This window comes from Pongo pygmaeus, chromosome 19 (assembly GCF_028885625.2).
Source record: "Pongo pygmaeus isolate AG05252 chromosome 19, NHGRI_mPonPyg2-v2.0_pri, whole genome shotgun sequence".
Taxonomy (NCBI): Eukaryota; Metazoa; Chordata; class Mammalia; order Primates; family Hominidae; genus Pongo; species Pongo pygmaeus.
The window spans coordinates 70,119,962-70,128,708 of NC_072392.2; positions in this window are offsets into that span (position 1 = coordinate 70,119,962).

An 8,747-nucleotide genomic window follows, 5' to 3' on the forward strand; every position below is an offset into this window, starting at 1 on the left:
AAACCCCGTCTCTACTAAAAATACAAAATTAGCCGGGCGTGGTGGCAGGCACCTGTAATCCCAGCTACTCGGGAGGCTGAGGCAGGAGAATCGCTTGAGGCAGAGGTTGCGGTGAGCCAAGATCGCGCCATTGCACTTTAGCCTGGGCAACAAGAGTGAAACTCCATCTCAAAATAAATAAATAAATACATAAATAAATACATAAATTACTTAAATAAAATAAAAATAAAAAGCTCTGCCAGGGAGTTCTGATGCTTAGCCAGGTTTGGGAACCACTTGCCTGGCTTACCCCACACTGGATTAGGCCGCCTCAGACAGCATGGGTAACTCTTAATAGCCTTAAAAGGGTGACTTCAGGCCGGGTGTGTGGGTCACACCTGTAATTCCAGCACTTTGGGAGGCTGAGGTGGGAGGATCACTTGAGCCTAGGAGTTTGAGACTAGCTTAGGCAACATAGAGACTCCGTCTCTACCAAACAACAACAGCAACAAAATTTGCCAGGCATGGTGGTGCACACCTATAGTCCCAGCTACTCGGGAGACTGAGGTGGGAGGATTGCTTGAGCTCAGGAGGTTGAGGCTACAGTGAGCTATGATCGTGCCACTGCACTCCAGCCTGGGTGACAGAGGGAGAGACCCTGTTTTAAAAAAAAGTGATTTTAGATTCCAGCTTTCCTTCCACCCTGGCAGAGAGTGTAAGCAAAGCAGACCGGCAGCTGTTGTAGGCTCCCTCCTCACACTCATCCTGTATGATTACATGAACTGAATGTAATCATTCACAACCCTTGCCTTTACAGCTGGCATGTCACTTAGCTTAATTACAGCATACAGTGGTATTTCAACTCGAGGAATCTAAAAAAGCAATAAAATGAGTTTTGCAAATTGTTAGGAAGGCAATGAAGACCTTGAAACTGCAATTTACTAAGCATTGCTTTCAATTATTTTGCATTCTCCAGCCATGACTGTAAGTTATTCACCAGCAGCCTGGAAAGCCAAGCAGGTAGTGTCATGTGGAGGGGATTTCATGTCTCCTGAATGCACACTGTGTGCTGGGGAGGTGGCTGGAGGCTCTGGGAGTTGCCGAGGCTCTGGGAGTTGCCTTGGCTATGGGAGGGGATGTGATTATTCTGAGCACATGTTCTTCCCATCAGGCACCTGATAATCATGCTTTCTCCAAGACTCTCCAACCGTGGGCTCTGGCTGGTGTGGGGTGACCTTCAGCAAGGGGCTCCCTTCCCCTTTACTCCCCGCTATCTACTACTGTCCTCAGAAAGTATGAGGAAAGAAGTGTGGAAAGCAAAGCAAGTCCTTTAAAGATCTAGGGTTGGTGCCTGTTTTTTCTGGCTCTCTGTCTCATTTCTTTTCCTGGCGTACTTCCTGATTCATCTTAGTCCTTGAGTATGTACTTCTTGGGGAGCCATTTGAAAGGGAAAGTCTGTGGCCTCTTTTCACCACCCTGCTTTCTCAAGCATAGGAGTCTTGTGACAATGATAATAAAATAGGACCCCATCCATCTGAGAAGGGGGAAGCAGCAGCAGCAGGAAGTCTCAGCCAGCATGATAAGCATGAGCAGAATACCAGCTGCCTCAGCAGCCATGCCAGGTGGGAGAGCAAACACCTAAATCCTGTTGGCGAAGCCAGCAAGACACCATCACACTGCAGCCAAAGCAAACAGGAGCTGAGACAGGCCCACTGTAATGGATTCTCACTTCCGCCTGGATCTGGCAGAGGGTGAGACTGAGCCAGCTGAGCCCACGTGACAGGGCATCAAGTAGCCATGGGGATGCTCATACCTATCCCTGGGCTGGGGCCCAAGCTGGACCCTTGCCTTCTTTGCCATGGTCTCTTTTCTTTTTTTCTCTTTTCCTTTCTTCCTTTCTTCCTCATTCTCTTTCTCTCTCTCTCTCTTTTTTTTTTTTTTACAGGGTCTTGCTTTGTCACCCAGCCTGGAGTGCAGTGTCTAGATCATGGCTCACTGCAGCATGACCTCTTGGGCTCAGTGATCCTCCCAACACTCCCCACTGAGGAGCTGGGACTACAGGCATGCACCACCATGTCTGGCTAATTTTATTTTGTAATTTTTTTTTTTTAAGATATAGAGTCTCACTATGTTGCTGAGGCTGGTCGCAAACTCCTGGTCTCAAGGGATCTTCCTGCCTCAGCTTCCTAAAGCACTAGGATTACAGGCGTGATCCAAGCCACCTCGCCTGGCCCATGGTCTCCTTTCAATTTGGTCCAGGCCAAGGAAAGGCTGATAATGAAAAAGCATCGTGACATATATTATGTGGTTGATTCTTCACAGCAGTTCTGTGAGATCAATATTATCTTCATCTTATAGATGTGAACACTGAGGCTTGGGGATATCAAGGACACAGAGCCAGGCCTTAGTCTCAGGCCTCTGACTCAGTGTCTGCTGCCGATCTCATTTCCTCCACCCTTCCACCCCTCCACCCCAAACTCTCCATGTCAATTCCCACAGTCCCTTCATGGATGGGCTGAGCTCCCACAGTCTAAATGGGACTTGAGTTCTTTTTTTCCATTTCGTAGTTGAGAAGCAAAGACTCCAGAGCGGGGGTGGGGCTGGGGGTATTTTTTGTTTCTAAACCAGGAAACAGCTAGTTGATGTACTTGATTCTGTCTACCACACCCACCAACATGAATGGAGGTCCAGTGAGAAGTATATGTTTACAAATATTTTCAATCATTTTGCTATATCAGCAGCATCCCCCTCTGTTATTAAAACGTGAAAGATCTGAAACAAGAACTCTTGTTTTTAATGCCATAATTTGGTTGTGCTTGGACATAGCCTGAATAGACCCCCTTATGACCTGAAGCTTCTTGGTGTCTCTAGGGCCCAATGTACCTAGGAAAATTCATATCCTTCACCACCTAGTTGGGAAATTTATATTTATTAATGGAGAAATGCACAGTAGCTATATTCATATCTAAATGAAAGACTGGGCTTCTATTGAGAGAAGAAAAAGCAGCTGTTGGATAGGACATTCCCTTCTGGTTCTCCATTTCCCAGCAGATTTGCTGATTATTGAAATGATTTCTCAGTCGCTCTGTTGGAAGGGAAAGGACCGGAGAAGGAAAGAGGAATCGTTTATTGGACTCAGAGCCAATTCACCGGTTCTTTCTTTTTTTTTTTTCCCCCCCTGGCCTTTTCATTTGCTCTGCTTCTAGGGACCCTAAAGGAAAATACCATTCAACAGAAGGGGCCGTGGAAACTGTAGGCAGATGGTATGATTGGAATATCTCCTCCATTCCGCCATATCTGAAGTGGGTAGTTATAGGGCAGGTGGGGATTCCGCAGGAGAGAGCCAGGCCTGCGTGCGTGAGGCTGGCTTGGAGGTCCTGCTGGAGAAGGCGCGCTCGGGAAGGTTCTTCCTAGCGAATTTGCCTGGAATTGGAGATTAGGGCGCCCAGAGAGGAAAACCATGCCCCCCTCACAGCCCAGGCCCGAGTCCTTGAGCCCCGCGCTCCTTGGCGGAAAAAGATCCCGGGTCGACGAGAAAAGTGCTTCCCCGACGCTGAGCCTCGCAGGCGGGGCCCACGCACAGGCGCCGCCTACGCGCGCCCTCGCCGGAGGGCATTCCTGCTCCAGCGCAGAGCCCGAACCTGCACCGCGGCCGCATGCAACGCAGGGCCAAAGGGCCTTCGCTCCAGCGGGGTCGGAGAGAAATCCACCAGAGGCTGGAAGAAGCAGGACCCGGGGTCTCAGTAGAAATGCTCAGGGCAGGGCCACACCAGCCCGTTCTCTGTCGCTGTTCTGCTGGTTTCGCCCAAGCGGCTCCGGCTCTGAAGCCCCAAAGCCTCAGAGGGGAATTCGGTTCCAGAAGGAGGGTGGAATGGGGTTCCTCCGGTTCCTGCGTGTACGCGACATTGTTATGTAGCGCGTATTATGTGCCAACCACTGGGGCAAAGCGCTTTTACAAGCTTTATTATCCCCAAAACCACTTTATGAGGGGGATACGAGCCCCATTTACAGATGAGGAAACTGAACCCGAGAGAGTGTAAACCAGTATGTGTCCCAAGCAAGACTGGACGGGGCCGGTGACTCCACGGCCACGCGAGACCTCTGTAGCCCTTCCCCGACCACAGTAGTTTGAATTTGAACTGCAGACACGGAATTCTAGTGTGGAGATCAGTGTGAAGCCACGGAGGGGAACAGCGCTTCGGGTTCCAGCGTGGTCACTTTCATTCCGTCACTCCCATTAGGACTCCAGAGGAAGACTGGGAGGGAATGGTGGTCACGCCAATTTTACAGTGTAGGGAAACAGGTTTATGTGCAGGTCATAGCTACTGCAGAGACAAGAGCCCATCCCGGGAAGGTCTTCCGATGTCCCAAACCCAGGAAGAGCTTTCAGCCAGGGCTTTCATCCTGAATTTTTCATGTGCCACGTAAATGGGGTGCTGAAACAGGCCCTGAGGAGTGTTGCTGCCACGGCATCTGGCCCTCCACAGAGCCCTTAGGTCTCCTGGTGTGGAGGACCACTGCGTGAACGACGAAAGGGAACTGAGCTCTCCCTTCCCTTCCTCCCTTCCTTCTTTTCTTCCTTCCTTCTGCTCACCGGCTGTGGAGAAGAGTGGGCTTGGATGATTTTCCTTTGATTCACTTCCCAGTCATCCTAGTCACTCGGCTGAGACGTGGCAGAGGCCAAGTGTCCGAGGGTTTTTTTCTGGGACACGCGCAGTTTGGCCTTGGCAAAAATCCTAGAGGAAGATGAGGCAGGAGGGACATTATTTTGGTCACTAAGCACGGGGCTCTGCAGCGCTGGGCTCACCACTGCATTGATTTAATTCCAGCATCAACTCTGCAGTTATTTTACCTATAAGGAGACTGTGTTCAGGGAGATGGAGACCGTTGCCCGGGCCTGAAGCTGCTGGGGAATGGGACTGGGGGTCTAAGCCGGGTCTATGTAACCTCATAGCTTTGCCCTGCTCTGCTCTGCCGGTGGCCCAAGAATGGAAATAGGAGTCAAAACAGCCTCCCTCCACACCAGCAACATTAAAAATGACAGCCACGAGATTCTTTCTTCTTTTTTTTCTTTTCTTTTCGATGAGAGTCTCACTATATTGCCTAGGCTAGAACTTCTGGCCTCAATCGATGCTCCCACTTCCATCTACCAAAACGTCAGGATTACAGGCATAAGTAACCAAACTCAGTCCAGTAACCATTTTCTTAAGGTTCAGTGACAAAGTCCCTCCCCAAGGCGTATGGATTTCCACTCTTGTGCTAGGGAAAGTTGATGTGCCTCTAACCCTTCACAGATGCCCACTTTCCCTTCAGAGAAACGTCCTTCAGGTGATTCTTAACAAACTGGAATCTGGAAGCTGTGCCCTCCAGCTTCCCCCGCCCCAGCCCTTCCAGCTTCCCCGTCGTTTCCACAGTCGCATTCCCGAGGTCCGCGTGAGCCGTTCTTTAGCCAGACAGAAACTACGCCCCATGTGATTGATGCTCCTGCCTTGGCCTCAAGTAGGCAGCGTGGCTGCCCGCTTGGAAGGCCGCTCTGGTTTCCTGGCAGGAGAGAGGATTTCAGAGGTCTCCTCCACTCAGAATCCCCCCTTCCCCCTTCCCTCTCCCTGCCGCCCCCTCCTTTCTAGTCCCAACAGTTTCCAAAGCGCAGAGGATGTTTACCCGGACGGCCTGAGGTCACAAGCCTGATTCACCGCAGGGAGGGCCCCGAGCCTGCCCCCACCCGGCACCCCGGCTCTGCCAGGGCGTGGAGATCACTCTTGGAAACCCCACCCTGCAGGGCCAAGAAACACCCCCGCCACTCCCTAGCCTCCCAGGCATCCCTACTGCGCCTAGGCCCTTCCTCCCAAAGGCGCTGGCCAGGCCCAGATGCGCGAAACCGTGGGAGGCCCTGGGCGCTCTTCCCCCCGGTCCCATCACTGCCCATCGCTGCCAGAGATTGAGGGTCGGGGCTGAAGAGAGGGTAATGCGCTCCATTTCACCTCCGATTCATTTTAAAACTCGCGTGAACCAACCTGGGGCATTCCCTGACGAATGAACTGTTTCCGGTTTACTCCCAAACCGGGCTGAGAGACTCTCCTTCAGGCTTGGTGATGGAGGCCATGAGGCAGAGACAACTTGCTCCGTTTCATCAGCCAGGAGTTGGGAGTTCAGGGTGAATCTCAGGATGAAGGGACGTTTGTCTTCTCCCTGTGTCCTCTAAGGATGTTCCCCTTCCCTTCGGAACCCTGAGGGGGTTAATGTTTCACCAGTCACTCCCTTCCTCCCTTCCCTCTCACCTGGGGGCTCGAAGACACACCCCAGCCCCTAACCCAGCCACTACCTTGTCCCAGGTTGGGTCAGTGAGGCGGGCTGTCCCCCAGGCAGCCCCTCCTCACCTGCACCGTCCCAGCCCCGGCTGGCGTCTGCCTGAGCTTGTTGCCTGGGCCCCCACCTGACCCCGACGCACTGATAAGACCTCAGACGACCAAACATCGTTAACTTCTTTACCTTTCTAGACTTCTTAGTCTGTCCTTTTCCCGACCCCAGGCTGCAGGGTCGCCTGGAGGTGCGTCTGTGCTTTCCTAGGCAGTAGACTCCACCACACCACCGTTGCCTTTCGCCATACACTCCTCCACCCCAGCCCCCACCCTTCTTTCAGGCTTCTCAACTGCAGCAAACTTTCTGTGACACTCAGGTGGTCTAACGGTGTCCTCTCACCCTCTACCCCACCACAACTCACTTGCCTGCCTGGACACTGACTGCCTCAAAAGAGTTCCAGGAAACAGTAAAACTAAAGAGAAAGAAAGGGGACATTGATGTCAGGTGCAGTGGCACCCACCAGGGCGGGCAGAAGGTCAACATGATTTCAGAAATTGAAGCTTAAAATCCTTCCCCGCTCTACCCTGAATATGAGGGGAAGAGGGAAGAATTGAGTTGTCCATTCAGACTGTTAATATTAAAACATATTCTCAGCTTCTTATTTCCCTTTGCTTTTAAAGATCTTGCCCACAAATGGGATCAGACTGATAGGAGACAGCATCTACACTGAAACAACCAGTTGATGGGAAGCATCAGGATGATTTTGGCTTCCCCCTGTTATCATGGAGTGTGGACAAAGCCTGTGTGAGTTAAGGCCCCAGGTTTGCCGCCCATCTGTCCAGGGTGGAGGGAGCTGCCATTAGAAATCCGGTCTGTCTTGCTGCAGCTGCTTGCTTCGGGCACCCCCACTGCCACCACCGTGCAACACTAGCTCCACCCTTAGATTCTTCCCCAGCTCTTTCCCCACACTCTGGAAGACAAGCTGCAGACAGAGAAGTAGAGTGGAAGCATGGGGAATGGCATCCATGCACACCCGAGGGCACTGGTACCTGCAGGGGAGGGTGGAAATGTCTGTGGGGACGGGAGCTTTTCCTTCCTGGAAGGACCACCTCCCTTTCTAGACAGGAGCAGGCATCTTAAGCACAAGTGTTCAGTTTACACTAACTCAGGCAATTGTTTGGACAAATCATTTTGTCACCTGAAATAACCTGATAATGGGACCAAAAAGTTAAATGTTGTTTGGTCAGAAATAAGGTAAAGCCCCTCAGGCCATAGCTGGCAGAAGTCTTTTGGCAAAATAATAATAATAAATCATTATCTGAATAATTTTTTTGTTTTTGAGACAGACTCACTGTGTCATCCAGGCTGGAGTGCAGTGACTATTCACAGATGTGATCATAGCTCTGCAGCCTCCACCTCCTGGGTTTAAGCAATCCTCCCACCTCAGCCTCCCAAGTGGCTGGGACTACATGCATGTGCCATCACCCCAGCTAACATTTTTTGTTTTGTTGGCCAGGCTGGTCTCTAACTCCTGGCTTCAAGTGATCCTTCAGCCTCAGCCTCCCAAAGTGCTAGGATTACAGGCATGAGCCACTGCACTGGGCCATAAATGATTTTTAAATAAAAACTTAAAAATTCAACTTACCAAATACTGTACCCCACGTCCAATAATTCTGAGGGGGTAAAACTTAATAACAAAACCTTGGAGGAAAGTCTATCTCTATTTCAAACTTTAAATGCTGTGGTGAGGCATTTGAGGCTGACTGAAGTCCCTTCCACCTTGGAAGCTGCTGGCAAGTTCCTAGCACACAGAGCATGCTCAGGAAATGTGAGTGATTTCCTCTCCTGCATTAGGTAGATCAGGCTCGGAGCCATGGAACTCTGTAAGGCCGACTTCTCTCTTTGCCTTTCCTCTAAAAATCTGCCTTCATTTTTTGGCCGTTTCTTGTCTGTGCTCCAGGTAGGATAAATGGGCACAAACCATTCTGTCTTCCAAGTAATTCGTGGAAGTGGCTGGAATGCGGGATTGAGGCATAAACCCCAGCAAAATGCTGGCGATGGCGCCTTTTCACACCAGGGGAAATTCGGTGCGGTTGAAAGGGCTGCTTTTGCGACCAAGACTGGGAATGCGGAGCCCCCACCTGGAGACTTCGGGGCGATTGACTGAGCGCGGGGGTCCGGAGAAAGATGCGGTGCTTCTCGAGAGCGCAAGAGTGGCCTCTGCGGCGCCTAGGATCGATCCCTTCGACCCTGGCTTTCCTACCTGGCCCCCAACTCCTGCCCCGCCAGCCCTCCAGATCCAGCCTAGTCCTTACTGTCCCACTCCTAAGCAGCCGCCTGTCCTGCAAGGAACATACATAAGCTCGTGGCGATCACTAAGTCCCAGGAGCTGGGAATGGGGACAGGCTGCTTTCTCCTAGTTCATTGGGAACTGGAGGCCAAGGCGATCGACACCCCTCTGCCTGACC